Genomic DNA, 15,709 nt, shown 5'->3' on the forward strand with positions numbered 1-15,709 from the left:
AGATCTTTCTCTCTCTCTCTGTTTATCCTCTTTCTCTATAACTCTGACTTAAAATTAACAATTCGCAATAGGGCCTGGTGTGATAGCCTAATGGTTATATCCTTGCCTTGCATGTGCTGGGATCCCATATGGGCGCTAGTTTGTGCCCCAGCTACTCCATTTCCCATCCAGCTCCCTGCTTGTTGCCTGGGAATACAGTCGAGGACAGTCCAAAGCCTTGGAATCCTGCAGCCGCATGGGAGACCAGAAGAACTTCCTGGCTCCTGGCTTCAGATTGGCTCAGCTCCAGCCATTGCAGTCACTTGGGGAGTGAACCAGCAGATGGAAGATCTTCTTCTCTGTCTCCCCTGTCTGTAAATCTGACTTTCCAATAAAAATAAGTAAATCTTTAAAAAGTAATATATAATTTCTAAATTTGTAAAAAAAGATGGTACAAAGAAAAAATAAAATTTCAGTAGTCTCTAGATTTTAAAGTAGATAAGAAACCATTAAGAAATACTTATTGAGGGCCTGGCGTGGTGGCCTTGAATGCTCCAGGACGACCCAAAGCCTTAGGACTCTGCACCCGATTGGGAGACCTGGAGGAGGTTCCTGGCTCCTGACATCGGATCAGCACAGCACCGGCCATTGTGGTCACTTGGGGAGTGAACCATCGGAAGGAAGATCTTCCTCTCTGTCTCTCCTCTCCGTATATCTGACTTTACAATAGAAAGTCAGCATGGTTAAGAAAACTATATAAGGATTAAATATTTTTAAATAAACATCTTTTAATTCTATTTTCCACAATTTTTGAATTCCATTTTTAAATTTTATAGTGAAATATTCTTATTTTAATTAGTTGACAAGCAAAATGGCAGGTAAAATAAAGAGTTCCAGAGAGAGGATTTTGCTGCCAATTTTAAGTTAGGACAAAGGCTTATCACATTATGCTTTGATTTTTAAAAGACAATTCAAATGTGAATTCTCTTTCTATATATATTCAGTTAATTGCAAAGCTAGTAGTATTCTAACAAGCAATTTCTGATGAAATCTGCATTTTCTTAAGTAAAAATGGAGTTGACTCTAAGAATCCTTAGGTGAGTGAGGGTACTTAGAAGAAAGGAAGCTTTGTATCAGGAAAATCCGAAAACCCTCCTCAACTGGCCTACTCTGTTCGTCCTAAAATGAAGAAAAGACATCATCTGTCATTAGGAATTCTGTGTATCAAAACTGAAGGACATAGGTAGGAAAAAATCGAAGAGGCAAAAACGAAAATAATGATGGTGAGAGCATAGAGCTGTGAATCCAATTTTTGCTTCCTCTTTAGAACCTATTGGGCTGGAGCCAGTAGCTTGACAGGCTAATCTTCCATTTGCCTGTGCCGGCATTACGTATAGGCACCATTCATGTCCCGGTTGCTCCACTTCCCATCCAGCTCCCTGCTTGTGGCCTGGAGAGGCAGTGAAGGACGGCACAAAGCCTTGGGACGCTGCAAACAACTAGAGATCTGGAAGAAGTTCCTGGCTTCTGTCTTTGGATTGCCCCAGCCCTGGCCAGTGTGACTATGTGGGGAGCGAACCAGCAGATGGAAGACTCTCTCTGTGGGCATGTGTGTCTCTCCTTCTTTCTCGATAACCAGTGTTTCAAATAAAAAAGAAAAAAAATTAAAGAAAGAAAGAAACGATTAGGCCACAAGGCCTGATTGAACTTGCTAGGCCAGTACAGCATAAAATCCCAAACCTGGTAGAAGTAGGCTGAAAGAATCTAAAGCCGGTGGAATGTTGATTACTTGGGAAACACCTCCAACCTGGACATTCCAAATCGCTGAGAGAAGACATTGCAAAAGGGCCTTTTGCAAGGGGCTCTCCCTCAGTAGACCCCTCCTGAATAACAACATAAACTGTTGCCCATTGACTGGAGTCTGAACATTCACTCTCAGCCTCCCTGTCCACGCTCTGCATAGCCTACAATGTTCCTTCAGACCCCTTCTACGTTATCCTTTCTACAAAGTCATCTCTGTGCCTCTTCGAGCCCTAAAATTCCAAAACCTAATACTTCCTCCTCAGCATTCAGAAAGTAATAACTTTAAAATGATTGGAATGTCTGGAGGAAAGAATACTCATCCTGTGCATAAATAATTCATAACTGAACTGGCTGCTATTATTTGAATGCTTCAAGATACATAGCATTTCACAGGAGCGGACCAAATTGTCTTACTCTTCTAATTCAGTGCTTGTATGAGCCGGTTCAGGCAATGCATGGACATTTATCATTACTCATTAGCACCTTGGAAGCGCTCATCACTTAGATGCGAATTTCAGTTAAGTTCCATCCTTAGTGAGTCCCTACAAATAGAATAGGATGCACCTTTTGCAAGTTATGATAAGTAAATCATGTGTTGACATTAAGCACTCTCTGTACTCTTACTACTAATAGCAGGAGTCAAGCCAGTGTAATTGGCACTTACTGGGCATTTACTAAATGTCAGCTCTTTGCGGCAGACACTCAGATTGTGGCTCTAGATTTCCATTCCATTTGCCTCTGGCATCCTCCCAGCTGATAGAGAGAAAGCTGTAACACATACTTCTCAGATTCTCCTGCAGCTAGGGCCTCTTGTCACAAATTATATTTCACTAATCAGATGCACTCATGTGAAATTTGGAGTAGAAAGGCCATCTTCTTTCTTTCTTCTCTGTCTCTTCTACCTCTTTCTCTCTTCCTTTAGATTTATTTGTTTATTTATTTGAAAACCACAGTTACAGAGACAGAGACAGAAAGATCTGCTAGGAGCTTCTTGCATGTTTCTCACAGGGGTGTAAATACTGCAGCCATCTTGTGCCGCCTTTTCTGGCACATTAGCAGGTTGCTGGATTAGGAAGTGGAGCAACCAGGACTTGAATCGGCATGTATATATGGATGGAGGCCTCTCAGACTGCAGCTTAACCCCCTACACCATATTACCAGGCCTCGAAAGGCCCTTTGCTTGCTCTTACAACTGCTGTGCTGTCAAGCAAATCATGTGTTGAATGTTTGCTGTAGCTGGAATGAGCCTTCTGATGTTTGTTCATCAACTGTGTGGCTGTGAGAGTTGTATCAGCCACTGTGGCTGGCATGGCCGCAGGAGCCATTGCCTATCTGGACCTCAGTTATTATGGAAATATGAGGGCAAAATGACTAGTCATACAGATTCCTCATCCTTCCAGCCATTTGCCCTGTATTGTTAAATCTCTTCCCTCTTGAAATCCACAGCCTCTGACTTCTGCACTAAATCATTATTCTTTGCATAGATTTTTTCCCACTTAATTCTTACTGTGAAATGCCAATCACACTATTGTACAAAGTGTCAGAAATAAGTGTGAGGAAGGTAATTTTTCCTAAGTCTCAGAGTTGGCAGGTCCTAAGGCTGGGGATTTGAGCTGAAATGACCTGACTTTACAGCTTGTGCCCAGAATCATCATACTCTTGTGCCTCCTTCACATTTTTTTGAGTTTCAATGAGCTGAAAGGAAGTAAGATTCAAATTCTGCTTTAAATTTTCAACTTGCCTTCAAATACGAGTTTGAATTAAATAGAAGTTATTTAAACTTCAGTCAACTTCTCTTTCTCTTATCACTTCCACATGGTTATAGACTTTGGACTGACTCACAGAAAGAAATGCCAGCCTTGCAATATTTCCAGTTCAGTCAGAATAAGATAAGAAGTCTTGTTCTCTTGGGAGTTCCCATCTCAGTTTCAAAGCTTTAAGTTTTAGCGAAGAGATACTTGATAACTTAAAGTAATAAATTTTTGCCAGTCATCCAAGAAATGAATGCACTTCTATTTATAACAAAAGACAAAGCACCTGCAATCTTGATAATTATACTGAATATCAATTATAAGGGATATAGACAGAATGGAACACAAGAGAAAAATAGGATCACTGGCTGAAAGTAATTCTACTCTGAGCTATGTGATTTCAGTTGAGCCCCTTCTTTGGGCCATGCGCTCTTTGCAGGTTAAAAACAAGGAGGTTGGATTACAGCTTTTCTTAAACTCTATAATCATGAAATATTAGTGCAGAAAAGGGGTTCCGAGCAGGGCTCTTCAACCTTTGCCCCATTAAGGCACACCCAGAAACACTTCATTCTTTTATGGCCCACTGTAGCCAAGGCAGGAGGCACATCAGCACTGGAGCAGTTGTTCTTGAACCTAAAACAATCAGTTTCTCATCTCCTTTATGGAAAAGTCCAGGCACATGGTCAGCCTTTCCGGAAACACATGAAGATATTCCCTGCATCAGCACTTGAGATGATGCTGTTCTCTCTGCCTGGGATCGCTCACTTTCTTCCCCAGCTGACACTCCCTCCTTCAGATCTCAGATCACATGAATCTGTTCAAGTAAGCCTTTCTTTACATTTCATATCTACATAGTGATTCCGCATTAGGTCACATCCTGTCTTTTACTACACAGAACCAATAGTGTTTGTAGCTGTTTCCTTTTGTGATAAGCTGATTAATATCTGTCTTTCTCATTAGACCATGAGCCCTGAACAGGGAAGTCTGTTCACTCCTCAGTGTCCACCAGAGCGTCTGGCATAGTGAGGGTTCGATGAAATGTTCAGTGAGTAAATTTACGGCTTTGTTTAGGCTTCAGGGAACTTTCCTGGAAATTTCAACTTGTTGAGTTGATGGAGTTTTATTTGGAAACTTTCTTATGATATGAAATACGGATATGATAACACTTTGCTTCATTCTTACTAGGGAACGTATGGCTGTTCACTTCAAACTTTTCATTGTAAAAATTCTTAACAACTGTCGGATTGTAGACCACTTTGAGATTCAGTAAAGAGCCATGAATCTTTCTTTCCCAAGAAAACAAATAGACTCAAAACATTTTACAAACAATTTCAGGTAGTTAGTCCATGGACTAAAAATTCAAAAATTTTTAAAATCCTACATATGCAATAAAAAATTATATGAATTGAGTCACAGCTATGTTCCCAGTTCATCTGTAATTCTTTGATGTTGTTTTCATACTAATATATTAAAATCCTGGTCTTTTTTTTACAGTAGGATGCATTTTTTTAATCTTTAATCATTTTATAGAATAGGACATGTACATATCCCTAGACAAGAGTCTGTAACAGATGCCTCCTAGAATCAACCAGTTCTTGTAAATACTGCATTTGTGCACATTTTCATACTCTGATTGCAAAGTTGAGAACAATTAAGATTAAAGGCAGATTTAGTAGCCAAAAGAAAAGTCCGGTTTGACTTCCGGCAACATATGGTACCTCTCCTCTCTTCAGAAAACAAAATGGAAAACCTAGCAGCACATTAAAAAAAAAGTTACAAAACATTTCAGTACTCTTTTTTTTGCTTCCCTTCAAAAACTAAACAAAAATAAAATGCAGCACCCATAAAAGTGTCAAGAAAATAGCTAGCTTCTTCCTTTCTTGTAATGTAACACACTTGGCCTGAGCAGTCTTAACCAAATGATACAGTGTCCATCATTTTGGGTTCATCATCTTCTTTATGTACCACTTGGGTTAAAACTGCAGAGCGCTGCACTGAGGGAATACTGCAGACAATCTGGATTCTAGTAAACCTAGAGATCCAACGGCAGGATGGGGAACGATTCTGAACTGTCACAGGTTGAAAACGTTGTGATTGAAGCCTGACTCTTGACTTGAAAATGTCAAGTTCATTTTTGAACACTTCAAAATATCCTCCTTCTGTTGTTTTGGCTTTCTGGAAGAATAAATGAAAACGCCTTCTTGGATCCAGTTCATGGCCGTTTCCATCATAAACTGCATTACAACAGCATGATGTGCGCTTTGTTCCATTAGAACCCCTTTCTGTTCAGCTTCCAGGTGAAAACACCATAAAATAGATAGTTGGCAGTTTCTTCACATATGGTATGGATGGTCAGACAAACAAATCTATCATCCCAACGACTCAACATACCAATATGTCTGACTTTTTTTCCTCATAGTTCTGCATAAATGATTTTGAGTTATCTCTGTCTTCTATTTCTTTTACCTTGATTAATAATACTCTTATTAAAAAGATCTTTGCTAATGGCATCCCTGTTCCACAAACACATCCTTTCTCTTTGCACAAGAACCTCTTGTTTCTGCCACCATTCTTCCTCTGGCTGCTGTGGTTCTGATACGGCTGTCTGTCCTGTGGCTTGCTCCTGATCTGGGGACTCAGAGTTACACGGCGCTACATCGCCCAGTTTCTGCAGAGTTTCAGCAAGATTCCATTCGTACGCCACACAGCTCTTCACACACTCCATTTGCTCCTGGCCAGCTAGTTCATGCCCATGGCTATACACCTGGGTGCCACTGCCCGGCAGCTGAAGGCAGCAGTGGAAACAGGGACACGTCCAAGTCACTTTCTTCCTTGGCCTCACCCTTGATTTGTGGCAGACTGCATGGTCCCTGGTGTAGCCACGTGATCCCATGTCCCCATAGCCACTGTGGGGGGTTGAGAGTGCTTCCTGACAACTGTGACCTGCCAATCAAAATTCATGTAGTTTCCCAACATACACATCACAGCCTCTGCCTAGAATTCCACTCAATTTTTAAAACCTGTTTTCCAATAATCTAGGACAGACTTCGTATCTTTTAGGAAGCTCATCTGACTCTCATGCTGAGAAATGGGTACTTCATGGGAAACCCCCCCCATGATGCCCAGTGAGGGTCAGCCTCCTAGCATAATTTCCTGGTGCCAAAATTAATTATTTCAATGAATATCCTTCCAAACGCATATTAAAGTCTTTGAAATTAGAGTTGTTTCTCATTTATCCCACTACCTATAATAATAAATGACACAAACAGGTCACAAACAAATTCACATAAGAAGAATCAAAACGAAAAATGGCTGAAGAACTAACAGAATGCATAAATAATACTTCTCAATTGAGAAGACAAACTTGAACATAAAAAACTGAAATATGCAAGTATAATTGTCAACAAAATTTGCTAAAATAATAGAAAGCAAAACAAAGTAATTTTACCCCTACTAAGACGCCTTAAAAATGCCTTGGTCTAAGCTATCATTGTCACTATTCGGATTTATGCTAGAAAAGTAATCATGCAACTAGTAGAACAATACATTATTTAATGAAGCTATTTGGAAGGCAATATTTGGGAAATTTACCACTGTGGTGATCTGATACTAAGGACCAAAGCTGTGTGCTACAATCCCGCTGTTGTAATGTTCTACAGTTTTCTTTGCATTGTGAAGAGTAAGCAGGAGATCTCAGCTCCGAGGCAGTGACGGTACGGTAACCAAAAAGTTAATGGGTAACAAGAAGAGGGGAGAACTTTGCACGGAAAGTTATGTACACTGATATTCCAAGCAAAGACATTACTTTTGCTGTTTTAAACTTTCAGTGTTATTCATTTACCTGGCAGATTAAACTACGTGTAATTGGAAGGCTGATACCAAGGAGACCAGTATTTATCATTACAAGGGTCACACAAAGATGTGCAATGGACTTCTACAGTGTGGTTCAGTAGAATCCATTGAGATGGCTAATTCACACATTTGTTTTCACTTTGGCATTCTTCTCCCATGCCAGGTTTGGTTGTGGCCAAAGGCCACTTAGGGCAGCAGGTGGGAGGTGGGTGGCGGCAAGGGCAGAAGCCAAGAGCTTCCAGGGAAGAACGGTTGTTTGAATTCTGTAGGCAAATGGAATTTTGAAAGCTTGGAAACAAAGCCTGTAAAGTGCGGTGAGATATCAAAGTATGGCAGGCCTGGGAGTAAAGGGGCACAGAGAGTGAAACTACACAGTTACACAGCCGGGGTGGGGGGTACATACGTAGGTATATACTTTAATACAGACACAGTTCAATTCCCTGTGGCCTCTTTCCCAATGCTAAATCAAGGCAGCAGCATCCAAGTTAAGAAATGTCATCTTCCCAAGGGATTGAACCCAGGGGTGTGTTGCGGACTGCACAATGGGCTCTGAGACAGCAGCTCTCTGTCTGTCTGTCTGCCTCACTCCCTCCACAATGACTTGTTGACATTCAATCAAGTTATTAATAACCCGATAAAAGATAGAACAGGTCCCCTTCTCGCAAGGAGCTCGTGATGCAGAGAAAACAGCACAGAAACGAACATGTACTTCACACTCTGACAAATGCATTAACAGAAGCATGTACAGAGACCTAGGAACAAGGGGAAGATGTACTTGTGTTCAGCAGCCACCGACACATTGCCAGTTGTTCAACACACATGAACTGTGCTCCTTCCTATTTTACAGAAGCACAGTGAAGTCAGAATGATCCTCTGTGACACAAGCAGCTCTAACCTGCCCTCAAGGCCTCTTGCTGTTGACAGTGCAGGACACTTAAACAAAAAAGAAAGTTACAAAAAGAAAAAAAAAAACACAGCAGACGGATACTTGAGAAAGTTTTGAAGCATAGTTTTATGGGAATATTTTTCATTTAAGACTGAGGGGCATACATTTATCAGAATTGACTAATAAGGACAAACTCTAAGTCAATATCCAATCAGCCTATTTAATAAGGGAGACCAAATATTCCAGCTCAACATTCTATAATATCTTCCCCCACATTTGGTTCTTTTATTCCTGCTATCATTCTAGAGAACTCATTGTGTTCAGAATTATACAAAAACGAGTGAGGTCTTTTTGAGTGAGAAGTAAATAAATTCCAGGTTCAGTTCTCTATTCTGCTACACACCTGCTGAAGGAGTATAGGAAAATTGCCTAGCCCCTCTGCATTTTGGTCAGTCCTCCATCAATGGGGGCTAATTGCATTTTAGTTCGGTGGGTTCTTGTAAGAGTGACATAAGCTAAGGCATTCAAAATACATAGAACATTGAATGACACATGGGAAGCGCTTCCCACAAGCCAGTTAACATGGTGACTACATACACAAAAGTACTAATGAAGCAAATGACTTGAAGGGACCGATGAAATTAATTTCACAGTAGAACTATCTTTTAAACTTAGCCACAGATACAACAGCAGCAAGTTTCTAGCTACATCAAGTAAACATTTATCCAGTAAGAGCTTTTACAATGATAACCACAATAACCTGAATCTCATCTATACTTTAACAACTCCGCTGTGGATAAGACACTTTTAAGACACTGCCTAGTTGCCACCTTTGTGGTTAAATGAATGTTCAGGCTAAAGAGGAGCAGAAAATAGCAGTTGTTATAATTTTTTCACAATAAATCGCAGAAAAATGCTCAAAATTTATTAATACCTACATGGTGGTAAGGGTATCATGTATTTGAAGATTAAGCTGCTTTCAAGATTCTTTGAACATTTTACATAATCTTCAAACCCTTTTCAACAAAATTTGTCCTTAAGAACATGGGCCTAATATTTTCCTTCTGCTATCCTATTCTTCTGATTTTAAAAAATTATTAAACGTAATTACCCCAACTGTCCAACGGACAGAGGACAGTGGTAGGTTTAACAAGCTTCATTCTGACTCCAAAGTTGGAGTAATATTATATCAGGAATTAAAAAGTGGATAAGTTTTATTAGGTCCAGAGTATTTTAAGCTCCTTCCCAAGTCCTCTCTAAGGAGTTTTAATCAGTCATCTGAGAGTTACTTATTACCTCAGAAAATGCTTAGTCACTGGCTACAAAAATGCGGCAGTGTACAGACCTAAGACAAGAGTTCAGGGTCAAAGTGGGAGAGCAGAGGGCAGTGAGTGCATGGTGACACCTTCCTCCTCACTGTTTCAGAGCCAGGGCAAAGCAGGCACTGGACAGCATCGATGGTTAGTCACGCACACGCATTGTCACAGGTGTCAGGGGAAGAGATACATACATCCCTGTCGGAAAAAGGAGCACTTTGCCTCCCTTACTTGATAGGTCCGTCCAAGCTATGTGACCATACATGTGATGGGCTTGGAACCTCATCCCAGTTTTCTTTTACTCAGTGCCCATTGGTGCAATCGACTCTGAACTAATGTGACCCTGGAAAGTCTTTCAAGCTCAGGATGATCGGGAATAACAGCACTAGTAAGCATACTGATTTGTTAATTTAAATATTTAATTCACATAGGTTAATATTTAACTTATGCGTTTCCTTCTATTGTTAAAGGATCATAATTTGACCATAACATAATCTCATCAAATTTAGGTTACAGATTTTTGGCAAGAGCCAGCATTTTAATTTCTAGTTTATGACTTTAAGGCCTTCATGATTCTTAATCACTTTCATTAAAGTATAAAATATTTGATCCTACTATAAATATAAATACTTTCCTGGTCTATAAGAAGATAACTACAAATTTAAGCATATAAGAGTAAGCTAGCCAACTTGCTATTAAATTACTTGTCATTTATTATTTGTGTCTTGGTGAATAAATTGAAATCCACGTTCTGACGTGTAAAGGTTTGAAAGAAATGTATGGGACTTCTAAATGTCAAATATTCCTACTATCACATACATTGATTGTTGGTACTTCCCTGGATTTCCAGGGTTCTTTGAATTCCCTAATTTCTACATTGTTTAAAAATCAAGAGCTGATGATATTCATTTTAAAGCATGTCAGTGCTATGGAAGGCCAGATTTGGTAAAGTCCTAAAGCATAGAGACAAGCATTACTTCATAGGAATGACTTTGCATAATGTGGTGATAGTATTCTAAGTAGGGTTCATTGTGCCTGTTGTAAATGCCCATCTGGCTCCTGCTTGTGGCCTGGGAAAGCAGTCGAGGACGGCCCCAAACCTTGGCACCTTGCACCCATGTGGGAGACCTGGAAGAGGCCACATACTTAATATCTTTATCACCACCATCATAATTCCATTATTATTATCAGAATGAAGCCTTCCACGCCTATCTATTTTCAGCTCTAATTTAAATTTCCAAATTTATCCCCTATTACTCTAATAATGGGAGCCTAGATTTGAGTAACTCAATGTTTGCCAAAACTACCTTGCCATCTTCTTTTCCTCTTAGCATATAAAATATCTGCCTTATCCTTCAAAGTGTTTCTTTTTTCCCCACTTTCAGAATATTTTTTTATGACACAGTTCCCTAGGCTCAGGGATTTCCTCTCCCCTCCTCCTCACTCTCCCTCTTCCCCTCCATTGACTTCCCCTATATTATTACAACAGTACAGCCCTTCAGCGACAGGCACAATCCATCACTCTGCTATTTACACGAATCCAGACATTGCAGGTACAGACAAGGGCAGAGAGCCGAGCACCCTGTTGTTGACATATATTTGACAGTTTCATTGGGAATCCTTTTGACTTCTCCCATGTGAAGTTTCCCCGGGCCTTTCCGTCGCAGTGGTACTCCTCTGCATCAAACTCACATTCGTTGCCTGTTTCTGACATGTCCTCACTGACTCATAACACTCTTCTGGTGGTATTCACTTTCACACTGCAGTTTACACACACACACACGCACATATATTTTAAATGTACTTATTTGAAAATCAGAGTTGCACTGAGAGAGGGAATGAGAGGATGAGATTTCCATCTGCTGGTGCATTCCACAGATGGCTGCAAGAGCCAGGGATGGGGCAGGCTGAAGCATCAGTCTTGCCTGCAGGGACCGAAACACTTGGGCCATCTTCCTTCGCTACCTCTAGGCCACTAGCAAGGAGCTGGACTGGAAGTTGAGCAGCTGGGACTTCAACCCCTATATGAGATACTGCAATTATAAGGGGTGTTTTTACTGTCTACGTTAAAATTCCAACCCTGCCATGCATTTTTCCTTCAGTCTTCCCATAAAGTCACTTGATTCTTCAGAAGCTGGTACATAAACTTGTGTTCGCCAAACGGCACCTAGTAAAAATCACTGCACATTCTTAGCAGCTGATAAATAAAATGTGATCGAAACACACTTGGGTTATAGTTACCATACAACTTAGCAACATATTAAGAAGATAAGCTTGGGCCCAGTGTGATAGCCTGGTGTGTAAAGTCCTTGCCTTGTGTGTGCTAGATTCCATATGGGTGCTGGTTTTAATTCCGGCAGTCCTGCTTCTCATCCTGCTCCCTGCTTGTGGCCTGGGAAAGCAATCGAGGATGGCCCAAAGTCTTTGGACCCTGCACCCTGGCAGGAAATCTGAAAGAAGCTCCTGGCTCCTGTTTTTGGATTGGCTTAGGTCTGGCCATTGAGGCACTTGGGGAAGTGAACCAGCAGATGGAAGATCTTTACCTTTGTAGCCTCTTCTCTCTGTAAACTTACCTTTCTAATATAAATAAATAAATAAATAACCCGTATTTTAAAATTTTCAGGCACTGCTGTTGTGGCACAGTGAACAAAGCAGCCTGTAACACAGGCAAATGAATACCAGTTGAAGTCCAGGCTGCTGCTGCATTCCAATGCCACTCCCTGCTGAGGCACCTGGGAAGCTAACAGAAGATGGCCCAAGTGCTTGGCCCCTGGTACCCATGTGGGAGACCTGGAAGAAGCTCTCATCCACAGCCACTGCAGCTGCTGAGTGCAACGGACGGGGGTGAGGTGAGTTTAGGGTAGAGGGTTGGGGTGGAGGGTTAACCAGTGAATAGAAGAGCTCTCTCCCTAGCTCTCTGTAATTCCACATTTCAAATAAATATATTTTTTTCAAAAGTTAATTTTTAATTTCCTATTTTATGCTGAATGATTTAATATTGTGAAAACAGTCTTCTTTTTAAATTTTTCATCAGAAAAGTAGAGCATGGTATTTTTGCCGATAAAGCATTGTTGACTGAATATTGTTTAAAACATTCCAATCTAGGATGTGTTTGAGCCTAGTAGGAGCTGTAAAGAAGACTATCTTTCCAAACAAATAGAAATTATTTTTACTCTTTATTTTTCATTCAGTTGTATAGTTTTCTTTAACATGGATAAAATTAGTACTCTAATGTAAAGACCATCAACAAATAAAAATAATTAAAAAACTAGTACTCTAGGGACGAAAGCATTCTCAAATACTTCATATTCCTCTTTGGCCTATGAACCATGATATATGTTTTGCATATCAAGTTTGGATAAAGTAACAATGCAAAGACTCCATAATCACTTAGCACAACGAGTCCAGATCACCAGCCTGCGGATGGTGTTGGTCTAGGGTGATATTTCATTGTTTCCTGGCAAAATGGGAAAAATTAGAATACAGCAGTTGTGAATGGAGCGTGTAGGAGTGGTTGACCTTGGGGATGGGGCAGTATTTTTGGTGGTAATAGAAAACAAATGGACTTCACGCATGTAATAGTGTTGCTTTCAACTAGCTACAGAAAATTAAGTTGTTTTCTCCTAAACCTCCACCAGATTATTTCTATCCCAGTGTCCCTGACCTGTAATTGCAAAGAAGTGTATTTTGTGCAACTCTGAGCATATTTAACTGAAGAAATAGTTGACTGTATTGTGATTTTTTTTAACAGATCCATTTATTTGATGGGCAGATTTTTAACAGAGGAGAGACAGGGAAAGAAATTCTCTGTTCACTCGCTCACTCCCTCAATGGCCATAATAGCCAGAGCTGAGCCTATCCGAAGCTAGGTGCCAAGGGCTTCTTCTGGGTCTCCCACATGGGTGAAGGGGCTCAAGGCTTTGAGCCATCCTCCACTGGCATCCCAAGACACAAGCAGAGAACTAAATCAGAAGTGGAGCAGCTGGCACACAAACTGGTATCCATACAGAATGCTGGCATAGCACGCACAGGATTAGCTTACTACTCCAACATGGCATCCCCTATTGTACTATGATTACATATTGTTAGCTATTAAATACCTTATTAAAACACAATGATGGGGCCTGGCATGATGGCTTAATGGCAAAGTCCTTGCCTTGCATGCTCTGGGATCCCAGATGAGGTCCAGGTTGTGTTCTGGCTGCTGTACTTTCCATCCAGCTCCCTGATTATGGCTAGGAAAGCAGTAGAGGACAGCCCAAATTGGGCCCCTGAACCCATGTAGTAGACCAGAAGAAGCTCCTGGCTTTGGATTGGTTTAGCACTGGTTGGGGCCACTTGGGGAGTGAACCAATGGATGGAAGGTTTTTCTCTATCTCCTTCTCTCAGTAAACCTGATCTTTTGGGTAAAAATAAGCATATACATTTTTAAATAACCATAACAATATGGTTATAAATAGCAAGAAACAATAGTTTCTAATTTTTTTATTTGATAAATGTTTCAAATTGATCATTGTGTCTTTCCGTAACATAAGCTCTGTGACTGCTGTTTATTGCTTGGTTTGTTTCTGGAAATGCTCCTGGCATGTGAAATCCCAAATCTGAGAACCATTAACAGGCAGAAATGCCTGACTCATTATTGTTTAGGTGCTCAGTGTCTCTTGGTTTAGGGCAATGGTTCTGCATGCGTAGTATACTGAATCAACAGCATCAACTAGGCACCTGTTAGAAATGCACTTTCAGTCCCGAATGGGTAAGCAACACAAGACAGCGATGAGACAAAATGCCTGAAAAAATGCCACCTTAAGGAAGCTTTTAGTTCTGCGACTGATTCCCTGTGTATTTTATATCTTTTCATAGTTATTAATTAGCCAATCTTTCTAAGATAAATTACTCTAGATTTGTTTCCCAGTGTCTATGGGGGATGGTTTTTAAAGTGTAAGCCTGAAATGGGATAAATCATGTTACATAGTTTTTACATCATTTCAGTCCTAATGACTGCTACACTATTATTAGTATCTACAGAAATTTCCATGTAGTAAAGATATCATGAATACTTATTCATTATTATGAGATTTCATTGGTAGATTTCTGTTATTACTATCCTCCTCTGTGGGAAACAAGAGAAATGTTAGAGTTACATTTATCACCAAGGCATTGTGAGGACCACCTAGGGGAGACCATGGAGGTAATCCAGCAAGGGGAGATGGGCTCCGTTTAGGATAGGATACAGGAAAGAACACAAAATTACTCCTCAGTCCAAGGTTCCATTATCTGATAAAATAACTAACATTGATTCAAAAGGACCACAAGGAGTTACAATTTGATAGTGTAACGCTTCTTAACATTTTAGAATTCTGAAGATATCTACAGAGAGTTCTGTAACAGATTCAAAAAGCAAAGATGTCAAGCACTCAGCTTTTCACATGCATGTTCTTCAGGTTTTATCTGATCACAGAGTCGGCAATGAAGGAAGATGCTGGCAGCAGTGGGCTCTTCTGACAACTGGTAGGTGGAAGAAAGAGCAAGCTGTGACACCTGAAGATGAGTCTCACCAGGGCATTGTGACACTTGGTTATAAACAGGGAGAGGGACTGGGGGTGCACTCCCCCCACTCACAGAACATCCCTCCACGCATTTTCTTCCTTTTTCTTTGTAACATTTCTTTAAGACATGAAGTGGCACAGAGAGATGAGGAGACTCACAGAGATATCTTTCTCCCACTAGTTCACTCCCCAAATGGCCACAACGGCTACAGCTGGCACAGCCCAAAGCCAGCAGCAGTCTGGAACTCCACTGAGGTCTCTTAGGTGTATCAGTGGCACAATCTCAAGTATTTGGACCACCACCTGCTGCCTCACAGAGCTGGATTGGAAGTAGAAAGGCTGGCACTCGAACTGACGCTCTAATGTAGGATGCAAGTGTCCCGAGTACAGCTTAACCCGCTGTACCACGTTAATGTATCATGCATATTCAAGATACTAGAAGTTAGTGGTGTTCTAGACAGGCATGGGAGATACAAGTCTTTGATAGGCCCAGGTCCTCAAGGCCCTTATACCACCAGTAAAGAAAAGGCAAATCCCATGGGTCCTCACAACTGTAAACTAAATGCACAATGTAAA

The 15,709-nt window shown here is 40.7% G+C and overlaps 1 protein-coding gene and 1 pseudogene across 1 annotated transcript in view; both read right to left on the bottom strand.

The window, feature by feature from the left end:
- Nucleotides 1-15,709, bottom strand: part of NME7 (NME/NM23 family member 7) — a 210,938-nt gene that overhangs the window by 21,326 nt on the left and 173,903 nt on the right. The window lies entirely within an intron of this gene.
- On the bottom strand, nucleotides 5,445-11,301 carry LOC105942048 (hsp90 co-chaperone Cdc37-like 1; annotated as a pseudogene).

This window comes from Ochotona princeps, chromosome 2, assembly GCF_030435755.1.
Source record: "Ochotona princeps isolate mOchPri1 chromosome 2, mOchPri1.hap1, whole genome shotgun sequence".
NCBI classification, from domain to species: Eukaryota; Metazoa; Chordata; class Mammalia; order Lagomorpha; family Ochotonidae; genus Ochotona; species Ochotona princeps.